Here is a 9,950-nt window from a genome sequence, read left to right on the forward strand (position 1 = left end):
CCTACCAGGCCCCCGCTCCAAAGCAGACGACCCCATGACAGGCATAGCAAGGTCAAAGCGAACAACCCTATTCTAGGGAGGGAGGAACGGGCAATCCAATGCACAGGCGAAAAGAGGAAGCCCTAGCCTTGTGCAAGGAGTTTTACTATTTCTGGCTGTCAGTCAATAAATGGCAACATTAACTTCTTCCCAACAACAAGGGAAGCCCCAATTGCATCAGTGGCCAATGATCAATTAGCCCGCCCCCCAACTTTGGAGTGTCCTGGCGGCCCCCACCGCAACACGTGCTCTCCATGAAGGAGAACACGCTTTGCAGGAAGCCATGTTGGCCTAATACCTTTATTAGGACAAAGTGAAGCATCACAAAGAGCTGCTTTGAGTTTACCAGAACTCTTATTTAAGCTGAGTGTTAAGCAAAAAGAAGGGGTGGGAGAAAGAATGTTGATGGCCATGATGATGGAAAAGCCAAGTCTGCAACTGTAATAGCCTTAAGACAGAATGAAGGTGTTCTGCAGACTTGAATAGGTTAGACTGTGCCTAGTGTAGAAATTACCTGATTTGTCTTTTATTGACTCTTCTTCTACTGGATTACCTAAAATGAATGTCTATCTCTGCTGATATATAAACAACTACATTTTTCTTTACTGTTGCTGTTTGCTTTAGAAGTGTCATGTGTGTTTAGTTAGCTCTGAATGACTGATGAATGCTACATTTTGAAAGGGAGAACCATCATGGTGTCCACCTGCATCATCTCCCACCCTCCCCAATCTCTTTTTGTTGCTGCTGCTTAACACTGTTCCATTAGCATAATGCTGGGGAACTTGAAAGCTTGCATGCAGCTTTGTGGCATTTCAATTGGTCTGACTAAAGATACTATACCACAGCAAAACTGGCAATGCCACCTTTAGCTTTGGGTCAAAGCAGAGGCGGAGGTAGCTGTGCACCTGGGGGCGGGGCTAGCCGCCTGCCGGGGTGGGGCTAGCAGCCCACGGCAAGCATCCCGGGGGGCGCCACCCGCAGCGAGCATCCTGGGGGGGGGTGTGGCGATGTCACCCACCTCAGGGATGACACCTGGGGCGAACCGCACCCACCACACACCCCTTCCTCTGCCAGTGGGTCAAAGGCTGCAATAATAATAATAATAATAATAATAATAATAATAATTTATTTATTTATACTCCACCCATCTGGCTGGGCTTCCCCAGCCACTTTGGGTGGCTTTCAACAAAATATTAAAATACAGTAATGCATCAAACATTAAAAGCTTCCCTAAAAAGGGCTGCCTTCAGATGTCTTTTAAAGGTCTGGTAGTTGTTGTTCTCTTTGACATGCCCATAAAGCAATTTTTTAAAACATACTTTACCCATATGTCTCCAGTTCTTATGACTTCAAATAATATGCTAACTAATGTCTCAAGATACCACGCTTGCAGATAGCAAAGTCAGCATCTTCAACCGGAAAAAAATTTGCAATGTTAAGAACAATATATAAAACAATATATAAAAAATGTAACCCAAAGGAATGATATAATTATTTGAAATATGTGGGAGGGTGTTCCACAGGGCGGGTGCCACTATCAAGAAGGCCCTCTGCATGGTTCCCTGTAGCTTTGCTTCTCGCAGTGAGGGAACCGCCAGAAGGCCCTCAGAGCTGGACCTCAGTGTCTGGGCAGAACGATGGGAGTGGAGACACTCCTTCAGGTATACTGGACTGAAGCCATTTAGGGCTTTAAAGGTCAGCGCCAACACTTTAAATTGTGCTCGGAAACATTTATAATGAGTGCGTTCATTCATTCATTTAACAAAATGCATATACTGTACTGCCTTATTGTAACAAAACCTCCAAGTGGTTTACAAGAAATATGTAAAAATAGTCGGATGTGGATAATAACCTTTTCCCCCTTGATCTGTGCCTGAGACAGTGTTCGGGGAATTGTTGGATGTGGCATCGGATGTCTTTTACTGTTAATTTTAAGTACTGTGTTTTCTTTAGGGATGGGGAGACATTTGATTCAGCTTGCATTTAAAGCGGAATCTATCAAATTTTGCACTTTCCAAAAGTTTGAGAACTGAAACACAGCCATCCTTCAAAATGCGCACTTATCTAAATGTTGCAATGTAGTTCTTGAACCAACATTCATAAAAAACATTATTCATTCATTTATTAATTATTAAGAATATTTATATTCCACCTTTCCAGCAGAATACTGCTCAGGGTGGCTAAGAGTAAAGGGAAATTGCATCAAACCAGAAACTAAGCCATATTAAAATACACAATGAAACTCACACACTAAAAAAAAAAGTACGTAAACACAGAGAAGTGTGAGGCACAGCTACAAGCAGCAGAAAAGAATGTAAAGCCCAACTACATAACAACAACAACAACAACAACAACAACAACAACAACAACAGGAAGTGTGCATAAAAATGAATATACTTGTGATGCATTATATTTGAGCAAATTACTTGCAAAAATGTACGTTATTCAAAACAGTATATGAAACTGTGTTTATCAGGGGAAATTTGTACTAAAATGCCAAAGAATTTTCAACGGTCAGAGGTTGCAGCAGAAATGTGGAAAACTGAATTTAAGTTCAGAAAAATATGAGAAACTGGGAGAAGAGAAAGCAGCACATTCTTCCATCCCTACCTACCTTCAATTATTGGATTTTAAAGAATCGGATTGCATGGTATTCAGCTAGGTTTTACTCAGAGTAGAACCACTGAAATGAACAGCACTAACTTAGTCGTGTTTGTTAATTTTGATGACCATTCAAAATGTAGGTTGATTGCCACCCATTGTGAACTGCCTTGTAGACTGATTGTGGCAAAGGGCAGGGTAGATTTTTTAAAAATAAAACAATAATCCTTAAGATAAAGGTGACTGGCCTTGCTCCTTCAGAGCACAGCAGTACAATGGGCTTCAAGGAATCACAGGGAAGGGGCTTCAAGGTATCACAAGGAAGAAAAACCTGATGAACTCTCCAGCCTGATCTGGGAACATGTAACATCTATAGCAGGGGTCAGCAATCTGTGGCCCATGGGCCACAAGCGGTCCACAGTGGTAAATTAAATGGCCCACGAGCCGCCCCCAAACCAAGCCGCCTCCAAACCAAGCTGCCTGCTCGATGAGTCCCTGCGCGCTGCACTAAACCGGCACAGCATGGAGCAGGGACTCGCTTCCGCAGCGCTGGAAATCGCGTCTGTGCATGCGCAGACGCAATCCAGCCCACGGAATGATCTCTGCAGGAGTGAACTGGCCCAGGCGAGGTAAACCTTGCCGACCCCTGATCTATAGAAAAGGAACACAAATGTGCACTTCCGAGGTCAAGATAAATGAGGTTACACTTTGTAGCAACATGGTTGACTTTTCCATTGTTATTTTTCTTTGCAGAGGCGTTTTGGTTTCAGATAGAATACTGGAGGGTGGAGGAATCTCCCTCTCATCCCTTCCCCAAAAGAGATAATAAAAGGAGCATCTCAGTCCTCACTGCAGCATGTTACCAAGATGAATACTTGGTAATAAAACATATAAATCACCAGCATTTTGTATTAACAACTTGACAGGACATTCTGTGCTGCAGACACTTTCAGTAAATGTCATTGCATGAAACTCGTTTGAACACTCACCTAATTATAGCCATGCATAATACACCAGGCAGAATACTGAGTAGGTACCTCAGATAGCACTTGAGTCTGCAAAGGCAACTGGGCCCGAATGTAGGGAATTCATGATCTTAGTGCTTCTGCTATGTGAGGGATGGGCATTTTTAAGGCCATTGCTTTTTCAGAATATTAGCAGAGAAGAAGAAAGATCTCTTTTCAAGGTGAGGGTCATCATTACCTCATGAAGTTGGCAACCATTTCAAGGTTAATGATAATGAACTGTAGAAAATCTGGCTTACGGTTTGACCTTGTGTCCAGCGATATAACCATTTGGTGACACATATGCCAGAGTAGGTGTTTACCACTGTCCCCATTTTCTTAGACTGCCCTTGGTAACAAGCACACTATCTCCACTGAGCACAGAAGTATTAATTCCTGCCTGACCATGCATTGGATTGAACTCTTAAGGTTCAGTTTGCTAAATACTCTAGGAATACCTCTAGTTGACTGTGCCCTGCCCATCCACCATTCCACAATGGAATGAACCATTGAAGGAAAAACATGGATGTTAAAACATGTACAGAATCTGCTCACACAAGTGCCTTCCTCAAGCATGGTAGTTTCTCATTACTCTAATCACACCATACAATTTGAGGAGGGGGAGAAATTTAAGCATCTTAATATACTTTTAGTTAACTCACAAATATGAAACCTTTTCCCTCTATTTGAAACCTACATGCTATACTGTTCTTCATAGGCTTATATAGCTAAATGTGATACAGCGGTACCTCAGGTTACAGACACTTCAGGTTGCAGACACTTCAGGTTACAGACTCCGCTAACCCAGAAATAGTACCTCGGGTTAAGAACTTTGCTTCAGGATGAGAACAGAAATTGTGTGGCAGGAGTGTGGCGGCAGCAGGAGGCCCCATAAGCTAAAGTGGTACCTCAGGTTAAGAACAGTTTCAGGTTAAGAACGGACCTCCAGAATGAATTAAGTTCTTAACCTGAGGTACCACTCTATTCCATGAATTTAATTCCCTTGCAGACACTTGGAGCTATGTATGCTGAGAGGACCAGAAGCATGATGGGAACATTACATAAGCGGAATATTCATGTACCTCCAAATGTGTTACTTGCTTAAATTTTTTTTTAAAAGGTAGAATGCAATGCAGGTAGAAAATCCTGCAGTATCAAAAGCTAGGTAATAGTAGGATGTCATGACCTACTGCAATGAAACACTGAACTCTGTAAGTACTTTCCTACAATGAGATTTGGGATTCTTATTTTTTGGTACTTTGGTCCTCCATTCCCTCCATTTTCCTAAATGCACACAGTGACTGAGTTTTGAAATGCTATTTAGCCTCTTCTTAAACACCTCCAGCAAAGAAGAGCCTAATACCTCCCAAGGAAATCTGTTCCACTGTTGAACAACTTGCATTACAATGTTTCTCACAATATTTAGACAAAATCTGCTTCCCTTCTGCTTCCACTCATTGGCTTGCTCTGAGGCAGACTTCAGGTTGTCAAAACACCACATATCAATGCATAAATGTGAATTTTGAGAATTTCTCTGACATCCCTACTTGAGACCTCCCTCAGCTTTGACTCAGAGCCATTGATAAGCACTAACTGGGTTGGATTGTCCAACCAGCTGTGGGATCCATCTGAGGGATGTATGGTCCAGCCCACATACTACCATCTTGTCAACAAAGGTGTCATCAAAGACTTTGCCAAATGCTTTGCTGAAACAATCCACTAGGAGAGAACAAACCTATTTTTAAAAAGCCTAAAAAAAAAGTTGGTCTGGAATGGCTTGTTCTCAATAAAACTATACTAGCATTCACTAATCATTGCATTATTTTCCAGATACAGGTATCATTTAATAATACCATTTAATAATATCTTATAGAATTTGGCCTTGTATTGACATCAGGCTGTCTGGAGTGTAGTTCTTTGGATCCAACTTCCCTTCTCCCAAAAATTATACAAAATTAGAGTTAGTGACTCTGAAATAATAACTGCAATATACAATGTGGGGCCAGTTCATACATGCAAACCAGCCTCTTACTTTCATATAGTGCAAGAACCAGGAGGAGGAGGCAGTTGTTTTCCAGGGAAGGGAAGTTCCATTATGATTTTCAAGTTTTTGGCTCCCCAGAGAAAGGAAATATGTAACAGCAGTACATAACACCCTGCCTGTGCTAAACCAATATTTTAAATCATACCCTTATATTTGTCAGATTCCCACATCCGGCAGTAGGCATTTTGTAAGCATTTCTCTCTGTTTTCAAAACAGCATCCCTCCTGTTTCTCAGAAATGAAATGTCACAACACTTGACAATCACTCTTGCAGCACTATGCGTATAAAAAAGGACAACACACTAAGCTTGAAGTTGAAAAGAAATCTCCTTAGGTAAAATGCAAGTAGAGGAACCAACTTGCCACTTCATAAGAAGTGGGAACCAAGGACGCAATATACCACAAAATAGAAAAGAACAAAATGCCCATTCCCCTCTAAAACAGATAAGCAAGAGATTGTTAAATATTATGTATGAATGACAGCAGCATAAGAAATCCTGTGCAAGCGGCCAGTATTTTTACAGTACAAGTGGACAAGGAAAATTATTAAGATCAAATTCATTTGTTTGCCATATACAAAGAGAACAATTGCTCTCATAATGTACCAGTGGTGATCATTTCCCCATCTTAGGACATTTTTTCCAAGAGATTCTTTAATCAGTTTTTCTATTTCTGCACCCTTGTGATGATGTTCCACGATACCATGCCTGCCATTTTCTTCTCTGCTTCCACTTCTCTCCAGCAAAATAAAGAAAATGGCAATCAGTGACAGAAATCAGCAACCAATAAGGCATTTCATCTAAAGGAAAATGCATATCCATCAGATTATTTGGATTAAAAATACTTGGCTTGCACTTTGCACACTATATTCATAATTCATACGTACAACTTTACCAACCAACGAACTCCCAAAACAAAAATGCATCAGATACCCATTAGAATGAGCAAACCCAGTGGCAACCGATGAAGCAGAAATCTGATAATAATAATAATAATAATAATAATAAATTTTATTTATATCCCGCCCTCCCCAGCCGAAGCCGGGCTCAGGGCGGCTAACAACATTAAAACAGTGTGATATTATAAAACATTATAAAAATGAATTAAAATCAAAATTGATGGCAACCATAAACTAAAGCTTTGTAAAGATTGCCAGAGGAGGGGGTCAGGCTGCGCCCTGACCAAATGCCAGGTGGAACAGCTCTGTCTTGCAGGCCCTGCGGAAAGATGTCAAGTCCTGCAGGGCCCTTGTCTCTTGTGACAGAGCGTTCCACCAGGTTGGAGCCGCAGCCGAAAAAGCCCTGGCTCTAGTTGAGGCCAGCCTAACCTCTCTGAGGCCTGGGACCCTCAAGGTGTTTTTATTTGAAGATCGTAAGTTCCTCTGTGGGGCATACCAGGAGAGGCGGTCCCGTAGGTACGAGGGCCCTAGGCCGTATAGGGCTTTGAAGGTTAAAACCAGCACCTTAAACCTGATCCTGTACTCCACCGGGAGCCAGTGCAGCTGGTATAGCACCGGATGAATGTGATCTCTAAGCGAGGACCCCGTAAGGAGTCTCGCTGCGGCATTCTGCACCCGCTGGAGTTTCTGGGTCAGTCTCAAGGGCAGCCCCACGTAGAGCGAGTTACAATAATCCAGTCTGGAGGTGACCGTCGCGTGGATCACAGTGGCTAGGTCAGGGCGAGAGAGGTAAGGAGCCAACTGCTTAGCTTGGCGGAGATGAAAAAATGCCGCCTTTGTTGTAGCTGCAATCTGCGCCTCCATGGAGAGGGAGGTATCGAAGATTACACCCAAACTCTTAACGGACGGTGCTGGCACTAATTGCACCCCCGCAAGAGATGGGAGTTGCCCCCTCAGTCCCACGTCGTCCCGTCCCAGCCAGAGGACCTCTGTCTTCGAAGGATTTAACTTCAGCCGGCTCCCACGTAACCATCCAGCCACAGCCTCCAAGCATCTGATCAATGTGTCTGGGGCCGAGTCCGGGTGGCCGTCCATCAACAAATAGAGTTGGGTGTCATCAGCATACTGATGGCAGCCCAGCCCAAAACTCCGGACAAGCTGGGCGAGGGGGCGCATAAAGATGTTAAAAAGCATAGGGGAGAGTATTGCACCCTGAGGCACACCACACACCAAGGAGTGGCGGGATGACAATTCCCCCCCAAGCGCCATCCTCTGTCCCCGACCAGAGAGAAACGAGCGCAGCCATTGAAGGACTGTGCCCTGGATCCCTACGTCGGCAAGGCAGTGGTCCAGGAGTTCATGATCGACCATGTCGAAGGCTGCTGACAGGTCTAGAAGAATCAGCAGCCCCGACCCGCCTCGATCCAGCTGCCTGCGGAGATCATCTGTTAGGGCGACCAGAGCCGTCTCGGTCCCATGACCAGCGCGGAAGCCGGACTGGAATGGATCCAGAGCTGATGTTTCATCCAGAAACCTACCAAGCTGTTCAGCAACCGCTCTCTCAATCACCTTACCCAGGAATGGAAGATTCGAAACCGGGCGGTAATTGGATAGATCTAAGGGATCTAATGACGTTTTCTTTAAGAGCGGGCGCACCACTGCCTCCTTCAGTTCCCCTGGGAATGTCCCGGTGCCAAGGGACAGATTGATGATATCCCCCAGGGGGGCCCGCACCTCTTCTGGACACGCTCTAATCAGCCAGGACGGGCACGGGTCGAGAGGACAGGTGGTGGGCTTTCCAGCTCGGAGGAATCTGTCTACATCAGCTGGGGATATCCAGTCAAAGTGGTCCAATACTGAACCCGAGGACAGTCGAGGGGCCTCCAGTTCCTTTATTGTATCCAAATTGGCAGGGAGGTCATGGCGGAGCAACAAGACCTTCTCCGCAAAAAAGCTCGCAAATGCCTCACAGTCCATCTAAGTCCATCTAACTGAGCATCATCATCATCATCATCATTTTTACACAGACTGGCAGCAGTACTCCAAGGTTTCAGGCAGAACTCTCTTTCAACTCTACTTGAAGATGCTGGGCATTGAATTTGGAATTTTCTGCATGCAGAGCAGATGCTCTGCTACTGAGGCTGAGCTCAGGTTGAGTGTGAAACAGTAGGCTGCCACAGAGATGCAGCTAAGAAAAGCATGGGAACTGATACCATTACTGGTAGACACCTGTTAGAGGCAACCAAGCCAGTGATAGCTCATAAGAACATATGGAAAGCTCTGTTGGATCAGATCAAAGGCCCATTTAGACATTCAAGACTGTGCAGTGTATTGTTAGTATACAGTGATTAATCCCATGGTAGTGCTGCTGGCTAGATGCCTGAAGTGAATTGTGTGAGCCATCTCCTGATTTAGCTGCCTCCCACAACAGGCACACAGGGCTTGTAAGGGTTTAGAGCAGGCATAGGCAAACTCGGCCCTCCAGATGTTTAGGAACTACAATTCCCATCATCCCTGATCATCCCTGAGCTAGGGATGATGGGAGTTGTAGTCCCAAAACATCTGGAGGGCCGAGTTTGCCTATGCCTGGTTTAGAGCTTCCCCTCTTCTCACTGCCAGTTGCCGTTTGACTTCTCTCACTGTCAACCAATGAGTAAGCCCTATATTACCACAAGTTGTGCTAAACCACCAAGCCTCTGATAGTGATTCTAGTCTTTTAAGAACAGGCATTCCAAGTGGGGCATTGAGTTTTCAATCTTATCAGCAGGGATGAAAACACATGGAAGACATAGGGCTCTAATGCAGAACTCAGACTTGTATGGCAAAATAATAATAATAATAATAATAATAATAATAATAATAATTTATTTATACCCCGCCCTCCCCAGTCGAAGCCGGGCTCAGAGCGGCTAACAGTAAAATGATACAAAACTGATCTTGGGCCTTTGTAGATGCTTTATGTGGCTTGATAGCTGAGATTTTTCTTCACAGGGTGTGCCAAACCAGGGAGCCCTTTAGTGGCACAGCTCTACAAAATAAGTATTTCCGCTGGGTCAACATTGGGACTGTGTTGAAACCATGTTCATGAAATCATAGTAATGGAAGTCAAAATTCTAGACAGAATTAAGCCTCTGACTTTTATTTTTGTATCATTTCCATCATTATTATCTTTACTTACTTATTTTTATTGAATTATTCATTTTCTGAATAATGTTTCATTATTCCGTATTCATAGTCTTAATGTTCACACTCACTTTCTCCCAGCCCTTGCCTTTTTAGCTGCATGCTAAAAGAAATCTGGGATTCTTGACAGCCAACCCAAACCTCTCTTCTTGATTGTTGTAAGTTGATCCACAGCTACTTTC

The sequence above is a fragment of the Podarcis cretensis genome (assembly GCF_951804945.1).
Source record: "Podarcis cretensis genome assembly, chromosome: 1".
NCBI classification, from domain to species: Eukaryota; Metazoa; Chordata; class Lepidosauria; order Squamata; family Lacertidae; genus Podarcis; species Podarcis cretensis.